The 10,898-nt window shown below is 36.9% G+C and overlaps 1 pseudogene; it reads left to right on the top strand.

The window, feature by feature from the left end:
* Window positions 1–7,786: 7,786 nt before the first annotated feature.
* Window positions 7,787–9,251, top strand: LOC128566473 (max-like protein X; annotated as a pseudogene).
* Window positions 9,252–10,898: the final 1,647 nt, after the last annotated feature.

The following is a 10,898-nucleotide window of genomic DNA, read 5'->3' as shown; positions in this document are numbered from 1 at the left end:
TTCAATTTTTATTCTGTGGTAGTCTAAGAAGACACAAGGAATAATTTCTATTCTTTTAAATTTGTTAAGGTTAGACTTGTGTCCTAAGATATGATACATTTTGGAGGATGATCCATGGGCTGATGAGAAGAATGTATATTCAGTTTTATTAGGATGAAATATTCTGTAGAGGTCTGTTAAGTCCATTTGTTCTAGGGTCAGTTTTAAGTCTAATATTTCTTTGTTTAGTTTCTTCTTGGAGGATCTATCCAAAACTGTGAAAGGGGTATTAACATTTCCAACTATTATAGTGCAGGAAGATATTAAGTTGTTCATATCTGTTAGGGTTTGTTTTATAAATTAAGGAGCATTCTGGTAGGGTGAATAAATATTGATTATCGAAATCTCTTCAAGTTGTTTTCCCTTGACAGATATATAGTGACCATTCTTATATTTCTTTGTTGCTTTAAAGCCAATTGTATCTGCAACTAAAATTGCAACCTCTGCTTTCCATTTGCTTGTATTATACAAGTCCATACCTTTACCCTGAGTCTATTTTTATCCTTTAAGATGAAGATGAGATTTTTGTATACAGCAGATATCTGGTCTGAGTTTCTGTACCCAGTCTGCCAGCCTATGCCTCTTTAGAGGACAATTTAAACCATTCACATAAATTGAGAGATTTGATAAGCCTGGCTGTGTTTTAGGTATCATGTTTTTCGGATATCCAGTGGACATTTTTAATCCTTTCACCACTGTGGAAGTTGGGTTTTGTTCAAAAATTTCTGGGTGAGTTTACTTTGGAGGTAGAGCATTATGCTGGTCATTGTGGAGGATGGGTCTGAGAATATCCTGGAAAGCTGGTTTAGTTATGGCAAATTTCTTCAACATGTGTATGTCATTAAAGTATTTGATTTCTCCATCACAAATGAAACTCAGTTTAGCTGGATACAGGATACCGGGATAAAAGTCTTTTTGTTTTAGGAGATTGAAGGTTGATGACGATCCTCTTCTGGCTTGAAATATTTCAGCTGAGAGATCTGCAGTCATTTATTTCTCCCTTTGTAGGTGATGCTTTTCTTACATCTGACTGCTTGCAGAATTTTGTTCTTCATCTTAACTATGGCAAAGTTAATCACAGTGAGTCTAGGAGATGCTTTATCTGGATTGAGTCTTGCTGGGGTTCTGAAACTGTCTATGATCTGAATTTTTGTATCTCTTACAATGCTTGGGAAATTATCCTCCATAATCTCTTGGAGTAGAGCATCTGTATCTATAGGATGATCCTCTTCTCCTTCAGGAATTCCTATAAGACAAATGTTTGATTTTTTGGAGTGATTCCATAACATTCTCAGAGAATGATCAGTTTTTGCTCTCCATTTGTCTGCCTCTTTGAGCATTTGGGAATATTCAAAAGCTTTGTCTTCAGTTTCAGAGATCCTTTCTTCTGCCTGATTAACTCTATTACTGAGGGATTCTACTGTATTTTTAGGGCTCCTCTACAAACTTTTGAATTTCCTTGAGCTTTGCGATATAATTTCTCATTATGTCCATATCTTTGGTGACTCGGGCTTTAAATTAATTAATTTCTTTCTTTAAAAAAATTTTATTTTTCACCATACACTGGTTTTATATACCATTTGACAAACTTTCATCACACTGGTTCTTTAAAGAAAGAAAGTCACCAACTTACATAAGACTGGTCTATCCTGCAGGGCTTCCATTGCCTCAGTTAATACTGAAGATATATCACGTGATTCTTGTGTCAATGTTGTGCATTCACCTGAAAAACAATTAATGTTATAACTTTTGTTAAATTAAAATTAGGTCTTTTTTATGTTCATGTATACTAAGAGTCTAAATTCTATAGGAAACATACCAGGAAAAAAATGTTTAGAAAAACCTAGAGCAGTGGTTCTCAACTTTCCTAATGCCTCCTAATGCTGCAAGCCTTTATACAGTTCCTCATGTTGTGGTGATCCCCAACCATAAAATTATTTTTGTTGCTACTTCATAACCCTAATTTTGCTACTGTTATGAATCGTAATGTAAATATCTGATATGCAGGATGTATTTTTATTGTTACAAAGGGGTCACAACCCACAGTTTGAAAACTGCTGACCTAGAGAATATGCCAGTCAAAAATTAATTTATGCTGTCAAATGAACTAAAAATTTAAGCTGACATAGTTATATAACTTTAAATGACCACATATGTTATCAGGTATACCCCAAATCTGTATTTTATTATTACAAAAACTACAGTTCAAAGAACCCAATCAATGAACAAATACTTATTGAATAACCACCATACGCATGGAGGTATGAGAGCGGAGGGGAGTAGTAGTAAAAATATATTATCAGTTCCTTCTCTCAGGAGCAATCTTTAGCAACATGTTAAAATGTTAATATGGATAACTGACATACTGTAATAAAATTATAATTTCAAAATAGTTTGGATATTAAATGCTTAAAAATCTCTACACCCAACATTTTTTTTATTTTACCATTTTAATTTTATCCATAAAATTCTTTATTAAGTGCCTACTATGTTCCACAAATTTGGAATTTGTTCAGAAACAATCACCCTTTTCATATAAAAGGACATCACACCAGCAGTATATTATGTAGCATGCACTGACTAAAGAAAAACATATGTGTGTACAGACTTGGGGGAACCTTACCATGACTTCATAGTCCCTAGGAGACAGAAACTCACAATTGGAACCACTGTTAGATGCTGTGAAAACAAAAAGAAATCTGCTGCAATGCCCCTGTCCTTGAGAAAGTGGAAATTTAAGTAGAGAGAAAAGGAACTCTGTGAAAAGTTAAGTAATAAGAGTAGCACACTACTGAGTGCTAAATAAGTATTTCCAGTGATGAGTGTTCAGAGATAGGAAGTCACTGTGATCTAATGAAGTCATGGGTAGCTCCAGGAAGATGTAGAACCTAAGCATTGCCTTGAAGGTTGAGTGCCTGGAACAAAGAGAGAAAACCAGATAACACTGGGATTAAACACTGTAAACAAAGACAGGTAGAAAAACAAAGAGGTGTTAGAGATTAAGATTAAATCACTAAGGGGTGGTGCCTGTGGCTCAGGGAGTAGGGCGCTGGCCCCATATACTGGAGGTGGCAGGTTCAAACCCAGCCCTGGCCAAAAACTGAAAAAAAAAAAAAATCCAGTTATAACGTTTAGCTGGGCATTGTGGCGGGCACCTTAGTCCCAGCTACTCGGGAGGCTGAGGCAAGAGAATTGCCAGGAGTTGGAGGTTGCTGTGAGCTGTGACGCCATGGTACTCTACCCAGGGCGATAAAGTGAGACTGTCTCTAAAAAAGAGAAAAAAAAAAAAAAGAGTTAATCACTCAGACCAGAGAACTAGGATTTCATAATATATATAGTACCGGTGTAATTGGTAACTGGATTTAATTCCAACTCCTTCCAATAGTAATTTGGTACCACCTATTAAAATATCATATGCTCCTGGTTCCACTGTTGCTTGTTTTAGCTATCTTCTGTGGCTTTAATAGGCTATTTTGCAAACAGTGTATTGAAATATTTTAAAACAAAACTAAAGCAAATAAAGCATTTGTGATAGGCAAAATAATGGCCCTCCAAATATGTCCATGCCCTAATCCCTGGAATCTATGAACATGTTACCTTATTTGGCCAAGGGCACTTTGCACATGAAATTAAGGTGACAGATATTAAAACAGGGATTTTCTCAGATTACTCCAGTAGGTCCAAGGTAATCACACAGGCCTTAAAAATGGAAGAGGTTAGTAGAAGAGTTAGAGATACAAGATAGAAGAGGAGGCAGGAGAGATTCAAAGTGAGAGACTGACTTGACCCCCTATTGCTGGCTTTGAAGATAGAGGAAGGGGCCACAAGCCCAAGAGTGTAGGCAGCTGCTAGAAACTAGAAAAACCCTCAGGGACAGCCAGCAAGGAAACTCAGGCCTCAATCCTACATAAATAAAAGAAACTGAATTCTGCCAACAACCTGAATGAGCAAGGAATCAGATTATCCCTAGAGCCTAAAGAAATGAATGCGGCCCTGCCAAGACTTTGATTTTAGCATAGTGAGAACTGTGTCTTATTTCTTTCCTACAAAACACAAGATAATAAACTGTGTTAGTTTAAGCCATTAAGTTTGTGGTAATTTGTTAGAGGAACAGGAGAAAATTAACTCACCATTTATAAGTTTACAGTTATGTAAATAACAAGAGAGATCTAATCAACTTGATTAATCTAGGGTAGAAGTACTGTCTTCATTTTTAAATTTTTTATTCCTGTCCTTAATCAAGTATACTACTTATCTGGTAATAGGTACTCATGGTATCATGATAAAAATACCATGACAATATATTCAAAGTAAAGTTTATTTTTATTTCTAAAAATAGTCTTAATTACTAAAATCAAAATATGTCAAATAAAGACCAAGTGAAATTTTAAAAACAAAAAACAAATATTCATGAATCCAGAGAACATAAAGAAGGCACTTACATTAAGCCCATTGGTACATTCTTTCCTAAGCTGTTTCTTGAAGCAAGGCCATCTGTTCCATAAGTTCTAAACTAAAAACAAAACAAAACAAATCAACATTTATTATAATTTAAACTTTTAGTTAACAGCTACATCTAAGCACTTAATTATTTTGTTTAATTACAGAATATTTGGCTACAGCATATTAAATTTTGATCATTTTATGGAATGATTTTTTAATTTTTTTACAGTTAAATAAATGTCAAATTGTAATACCATCAGTTACTTATTAATGGCTATTTTAATCTAAACATGTCAGGGAGTGACTTTTCTTCCTATTTCATGAAATGTTACATAGTTTCATAAAGAATCAATTAATAGAATGGCTTTAAAATTTTGGAAACCTAAGCAGCAATACAATATTCAGTTATATAACTAAGTAATCCACAACTCATTTAGAAGCAGCTTGGATATTTTTGTGAAGCTGATTACTTCTCATGTACTGGATTCGATTTTGCTGCTGTTTACCCATCCTTCTATGATATTTCCACAAGTGTGCTTTATCATTGTCCATCTCCACTCTATCCCCACAACAAAAAGAATTTTCTTCTTTTTTTTTTGTAGAGACAGAGTCTCACTGTACTGCCCTCGGGTAGAGTGCCATGAGGTCACACGGCTCACAGCAACTTAGCTCTAACTCTTGGGCTTACGCGATTCTCTTGCCTCAGCCTCCGGAGCAGCTGGGACTACAGGCGCCCGCCACAACACCCGGCTATTTTTTGGTTGCAGTTAGGCCGGGGCTGGGTTTGAACCCGCCACCCTCGGCATATAGGGCCGGCGCCCTACTCACTGAGCCACAGGTGCCGCCCCAACAAAAAGAATTTTCAACAGGAAACCACCTGTTCACTCTTTTTGACACGGCATTTCTAGTAATGTCACAAAGGCTCTTTTCAGGGAATAATTTGTGTGGCTGCTCAAAGATTTCATAAGGCTTAAGAAAGCTAACAAAACTTATTTTATCAATGAAATCTCAATAAGATAATTCAATTGTATTTAAAGAAAGAAGAAAACAAGCCCTTTTAAGTTGAATAATGCCCCTGGTTTGACTTATGTGAATCCCCCAAATTGGGAAGAATGGAAGCAATTTTAAGCCTGCAGCTTCCTGAGTTTGATGTTTTCCTGGTCCATAGAGAATAGTTTCAAAGCACAAGTGCCTCTGTGCCTTTCATATGTGGCATATAAAAAACCTTCATTTTTGTAAGAAGTAAAAGAATGTTAACCATGCCTAGTAAAAGAACTTTCAGCTACATATACACTAAGTGAACCAAAGAATAATATTTTGATAAGTTTTAGAACTGTGCACCAACTCATTTTAGCTATATCATCAGTAGAGGGCAATATACGTTCCACTGGTTACATCAATAAATAATTTTCCATTTGAGTTACCTTAAGAAGGTCCTAGGAGGATCTAGGAACAGTTGTGACAGGGGGTGTTGAAATCTCCAGCTATTATGGAGTTGCAGGATATCATGCTGCTCAGATCAGTTAGTGTTCATTTTATATGTCTGGGAGCATTTACGTTGTGTACATATATGTTCAGAATTGAAATTTCTTCTCATTCTGAAAGACTTGGGACAAGACCCCCACTCTTTCCTGGACCACAAAGACCCCAATCAACTGCAAGAGACGGCACTTGATGCAATTAGCAAGAGGGTTTTATTCCAGCATGCTGGGGCTTAGCTCGTAACTCTCTCAGGAGCAGAGGAGTTAAGCCCTGAACAGCAGGTTTTACAAGCTTATAAAGGCAAAAACCACAAAGTAGGAAGGGGTAGCAAACATAGCAGGGGCTTTAACCATAAAGTAGGGAGGGGTAGCAGATATAGCAGGGGCTTTCTAGATAAGAAGAACTCTGGTTCATTACTCAACTGTCTTAAGACAAGATTAACAGTTAAACATTTGCTTAGCCCTTTTATCTGCTTCAGCTTGGGGCTATCTCTTGGAACAGTTACAAAAGGTCACATTCTCATGGTAGGGGGTGAGAGGTGGTCACATTCTTATGGTAGTACTTTCCGTCAGTTCTGTTGTTCCTTTGATCAGGGTATGTAGTGTCCATTTTTGTCTTTATTTTTGTTTGTTGAAGTCCAATTGTGTCTGTAAATAAGATTGCAATTCCTGCTTTTGTCTGATTTCCACTTACCTGAAATATTGCTTTCCATCCCTACCCATGGAGTCTTAAAAGATGGAGATTTTATATCTTTACCCTTAGAGGTAAGACAGCTAATATTTTGCTTGTGTTTTTTTTTATTCAGTCAGCCAGTCTGTGCTTCTTCAGTGGAGATTCAAGACATTCCCATTTTTTTTTGAGAGAATTATAAGTAAGGTGGAGCTAAAGTAGACCTTGCATTAGATCCCACAATCCCATTACTAGGTATCTACCTAAAAGAAAAAAATCATTTTATCATTTTACAAGGACATTTGCATTTGAAAGTTCTTCACAGCTAAATTCATAGTTGCCAATATCTGGAAGCAACCCAAGAGCCCATCAACCCATGAATGGATTAATAAACTGTCGTGTATGTATGCCATGGAATGCCATTCATCCACAAAAAGATGAAGATTTTATATCTTGTGTATTAACCTAGGTAGAGTTGATGCACGTTCTTTTTAATAAAGTATCACAACAATGGAAAAGCAAGTATCCAATGTACTCAGTACTAACATGAAACCAACAGAAAAACAACTACACATCCATAAGAGAGAAAAAGACAGTTATATTCAAGTTTTCTTTATCCATTTGTCATAGATGGACACTTAGGTTTTTTTTTTTTTTAACATATACATGTGTTTATTAGGTTTCCACTTTTTGCCTTCACAGAATTAAAAAGGCTTAAAATTTAATAACAATAACAATGTTTAAGATGAGGACTAGAAACAAAAATCTCGTAAAAAACGAACGAAGATAAATACATTCAGAAAAGAAATCAGACAATTGCTGCATCGAAATATTAAGCAATAATAATAATAATGCAAAGAAAGTAACATTCACGTTGTCAGATAAGAGCATGTCTATTCTAGAATGCTTTGACTCCGAGGTTCAGTATGGAGTCATCAGTTAATTTCTTCTTATTTTTTCCCCAAAGTCTCAAAAAATAGACAACTAATATTTATAAATAAAAGATAATTTCAAAAAACAGATCATGCCAAATCTTATAGATAATAGAAAAAGAAGAAATACTTCAAAATCATTCTACTTAATCTGGATACACCTGATATGACACTTAGGTTTTTCCCTTGTCTTTGCTACTGTGAATAGTGCTGCAATAAGCATGCAAATGCAGGTATGCTTTTGATATATTGATTCCTTTTCTTTTGGATTAATGCCCAGTAGTGGGATTGCTTGATTATGTGGTGGTTCTAGTTCTATTTTTAGTTTTTTTCAAAAATCTTCACACTGTTTTCCATAATGGCTACACTGATTTACATTCCACCAACAATGGATAAGAGTTTTGCTGGTAAGTAATCTTTTGTCTTTTTAATAATAGCCATTCTAACTGGAGTAAGATGGTGCCTCATTATGATTTTGATTTGCATTTCCCTGATGATTAGTGAGGTTGAGCATTTTTTCATATGCGTTCTGGGCATTTGTTTATCTTCTTTTGAGAAATGTCTATTCATGTCCTTTGCCCACTTTCTAATGGATTATTTGTAAATCTGTTGAGTTATTTGAATATCTTATAAAACTGAATATTACCCCATTGGATGAATAGTTGACAAATATTTTCTCCCATTTAACAGGCCATCTCTTCATCGTGCTGTTTCCTTTGCTGTGTTGAAGCTTTTTAGTTTAATATGGCCCCATTTGCCTATTTTGTTATCTGTTATCTTTTGAGGTCTTAGCCACAAAATATTTGCCTAGACAGCAGATCCCTGGGTCAAGACAAGCCCTGTGGGCACGCACGCCTGTGAGGGGTGGGGCAAGCTCGTGCATATAGGAGGTCCTGAAGACCAGGGGCTTCCCTCCTATCCCCAAATTTCCCCCTTCTCTCTGTACCCCAGGGCTGCAGAGAAGACAGCTCTCTCCCCACATGTGCCAAGGTGGAGTATGCCTACAGCAACAATAGCCTAGACTGGGTTTTTTGTAGAAAGCACCTGCAAAGGGAGTGCAGTGTCCAGAACTAAAAGCATCAGTTCCACCAGTGCCTCTTCAAAACCCATCACAGATGACGAAGAGGACAGTGATCACTAACAGGAGTCCTACAAGGAATCTTACAAGGACCAGTGGCAGTGAGCTCACACTCAGGCTGAGAAGAAGAGGAAGGATGCCATAAAGACAGGCTACAACAAACTTCAGAGCATCATCCCCACCTGCCAGCAACAGGACTTCTCCATTGGATCCCACAATCTCAGCAAAGCCAGTGTTCTACAAAAGACCATTGACTACATCCAGTTTTTGCACATGGTAAAGAGAAAGCAGGAGGAGGAGGTGTCCATAATATTCAAGCACTTCATGGCCTAAAGATCATGAAAATGAACTATGAGTATGAGCAGTTGATGAAGGCACATGAGGACAACTCCTATGGGGGGAAGGACCAGGTCTCCAACCAGGTCAAGTTCAAAGTGTGTCAAACCATCATGGACTCTTTTCCAGTCTTTCAATGCTCCTTCTCCATGACCAGCTTCCAGGAGCTGTCAGCCTATGTCTTCAGCTGGACTGAGGAGCACTGTAAGCCACAGACCCTAAGGGAGATCGTGATGGGTGTCCTGCATCAATTGAAAAACCAACTTTATTGACTGGCTCCTGGAAACTTGTATAACAGCTGGTAGAAGGTCTTTGTCTGTATTTGGCCATGGAGCTGCTGGGCCCATGAGCTTGGACTACGACACCTTACACTGGTCACCTGGTGTCTACTTGGTGTCTGATTTTCCCAGCCGCACTTCATTATCAATGGAGCTGTGGTGTTTATTTTGTGAAAGCTTATGATTAATTTATTATTTTGACCATAAAACTTGACCATCCAGTCTTTCATCCAGTCTTCCCTCTCCCCATGGAAGTCCTTGGGATCAGAGTCTACTCTGGGCACCACAAAAAGAACCCGACCTTTTATCTCTTTCTCTAAGCCTCAGACTACTGCTCATGATCTACTTGGAAACCAATTGCCTCTGTTTGGGTCTCTTGGGCAACATTTGGCAGAAGTTTGGCCATTTTGCCAGGAGAAAAGGAGCTAGTGAAGTACTCTCAGAGCTGTGAAAAGCCACCTCATGCCTGGCCTAGTCAGCTTATTCAGTCCAAGGTGAGGCCATGGCTTTCTGGCCAGTTCAGAGAAGGGCTACCAGGTTCTTCCCCTGCTCTGGGTGGTAGGGGAAGCAGGCCTGTGTACTCCTGACCTTTGGGTTCACATAGGCTGTTACTTTGCATGGCAAAGGCAGGTGTGAAACAATACTCAATATTTGAAATTTTTTATTTTTTCAAACACTAACAATGTAACTTTGCTGAAGTTACAATTTTGGAAAATTAACTGAACCTCATAAACCACCACCAGCCTTTCTGTCAAGTCTATCTGGGCCTCTGTCATCGCTCAGTATTGCCTGTATTTCTCAAAGGATTTGCGGTAAGGAAAATACTCAAAAGGTCTCCAAGGGTGCACAAGCCCAAGAGAGTCCTGGGTGAAACCTGGGCTCCTCAAAATGCTGGTGTATAGTAGCTTCTCTAGACCCTGGTCTCTTCAGCTCCCTTCTGCCTGCCTTAGGTTTGATATCTGAGAGTTTTGACTGTCTAGAGGGAATTAAATATTTCTATATCAAATTATAATAAAAAAATAAAATATTTGCCTAGACTAATGTCCTTAAATGTTTGTCTTATGTTTAATTAATTATATGTATTTATATCCCTCAATTTGATTTTTGTGCTATTAGTTTTCCACTTATTATATGTATATATTACAACCTTGAAACATTTTTATACTATTATTTTATGTAATTTTATTTTTCTAAAATAAGGATAAGTGATTATATACTACAACTTCTGTAGTATTAGCCATCTTACTCCCCAATCCATGTTTCTCTTTCTTTGTTCCAGTGTAATCAATTTATTATCAGGAGATATTTCATTATCCACAAACAGCTTTTTTCCCCCATAAAATTTATTCTGTTATTGAAGGTATACTATACATTTGTAATAGGCCCAACAATAAAATTGTACTCATATTTTTATACAATTTCACGTGATTCAAAATACTACAGAAAAATTAATATGCTTTCATACTTTAGTTATATGATTACCTTTATGTCTGCTCTTTGTCATTTTATGTGAATATAAATGATTATGTGTAGCCACTTGATTTTAGCTTTAAAAAACCTTTAATTTTTGGTTTTTGTAAGGTAAGCCTGCTGGCAGCAAATTTCTCAGTTTTTCCTTGTCTCAAATATTCTTACTTTTCC

Source organism: Nycticebus coucang, chromosome 15, assembly GCF_027406575.1.
Source record: "Nycticebus coucang isolate mNycCou1 chromosome 15, mNycCou1.pri, whole genome shotgun sequence".
NCBI lineage: Eukaryota > Metazoa > Chordata > Mammalia > Primates > Lorisidae > Nycticebus > Nycticebus coucang.
This window is presented reverse-complemented; position numbering and strand designations above follow the sequence as displayed.